This window comes from Bison bison, unplaced genomic scaffold, assembly GCF_000754665.1.
Source record: "Bison bison bison isolate TAMUID 2011002044 unplaced genomic scaffold, Bison_UMD1.0 scf7180017864260, whole genome shotgun sequence".
In the NCBI taxonomy this organism is placed as follows: Eukaryota; Metazoa; Chordata; class Mammalia; order Artiodactyla; family Bovidae; genus Bison; species Bison bison.
The window spans coordinates 11,081,456-11,082,579 of record NW_011494832.1 but is presented as its reverse complement, the minus strand read 5'-3'; positions in this window follow the sequence as shown (position 1 = coordinate 11,082,579).

Below are 1,124 nucleotides of genomic sequence, written 5' to 3'. Positions count from 1 at the left end.
TTTGTCTGATATCAGTAGTTATTCTAGTTTTCTTTTGATTAGTGTTTTCATACTATTAAACTTTTTATTCTTTAACTCTCAACCTATCTGGGCTGTTATTTTTATGTATCTCTTATAAGCAACATAAAATTTTGTTTTCTTTTAAAATAAATTTATCTGACACATTTTAATTGGAATATTTAGTATCTATAGCTCCTGGAAAACCACCACTTTCATTTATAATTTAAAAAGTATTTGCAGTGTTTGACAAATAATATCCTTACATTTTATTGTTTATATCTGAATATGTTTTGTTTATATCTATTTTTGCCTTTTCTACTTGCCTTTCTCTTTTTTCTATTTTTAATATTTTATACTTTTGTGTGTATGTATTTAAGAGCCTTGTTTTTGTCATATGCTATAATTTCTAGTCCATAGTATTTTCTATTGTTTTCTAGGTATTTTAAAATTTTAAATTTCATTTGCTATTTAATATAAGATTTGTTTTAAAAAGAGGACATCTGTCAATGGTGCTGTTTTTTTTTTCTAACAGCTTTATGTTTCATGTTTTTTTTACATTTTGTGATCAGACATTTTGTGATCAGCCATTTCTACTCTTTTGGACTTTATCGAGGCTTTCTGTATTGTGTGTTTTAAATTTTTGGACAGTTCTATGCACTTGAAAATAAGGTACATTCTTTGTGTTCTTGGAATAGAATTGATATATCTCCATGAAGTTTTCCTTAGTAATTTTGTTATTTAAGTATTTTGTTTCGATACTTAAGAGGGCCCGGATAGCTCAGTCGGTAGGTCAAACATCAGACTTTTAATCTGTTTAAGTCCCTGTTCAGGCATAGCTCTAGGTTTTGGGGCTTCTCTGGTGGATTGGTTGTTAAAAAAAATCTCCTGCAGGTTGAACCCTGGGTTGGAAAGATGCCCTGGAAAAGGGAATGGCAACCCACTCCAGTATTCTTGCCTGGAGAATCCCATGGACAGAGGAGCCTGGCAGGTTGCAGTCCATGGGGTCTCAATAGTCAGACACAACTTAGCAACTAAACCACCATAAATGACATGTTGGTGGATAGAGAATCCTTGGATCATGGCCCTTTCTTCAGATCTCTATATTATTCTCTCTGACTCTGATG